Raw genomic sequence first — 423 nt, forward strand, 5'->3', positions numbered from 1 at the left:
AATGCAGGGGTTGCAATCCTAGTCTCTGATAAAACAGACCTTAAACAAACAAAGATCAAAAGAGACAAAGAAGGCCATTACATAATGGTAAAGGGATCGATTCAACAAGAAGAGTTAACTCTCCTAAATATATATGCACCCAATACAGGAGCACCCAGATTCATAAAGCAAGCCCCTAGAGACCTACAAAGAGACTTAGACTCCCACACAATAATAATGGGAGACTTTAACACCCCACTCTCAACATTAGATAGATCAATGAGACAGAAAGTTAACAAGGATATCCAGGAATTGAACTCAGCTTGGCACCAAGCAGACCTAATAGACATCCACAGAACTCTCCACCCCAAATCAACAGAATATACGTTCTTCTTCTTGACAAAAACAAGAAATGGGGAAAGAATTCCCTATTTAATGAATGGT

The sequence above is a fragment of the Colobus angolensis genome, unplaced genomic scaffold (genome assembly GCF_000951035.1).
Source record: "Colobus angolensis palliatus isolate OR3802 unplaced genomic scaffold, Cang.pa_1.0 Scaffold361, whole genome shotgun sequence".
Lineage (NCBI taxonomy): Eukaryota > Metazoa > Chordata > Mammalia > Primates > Cercopithecidae > Colobus > Colobus angolensis.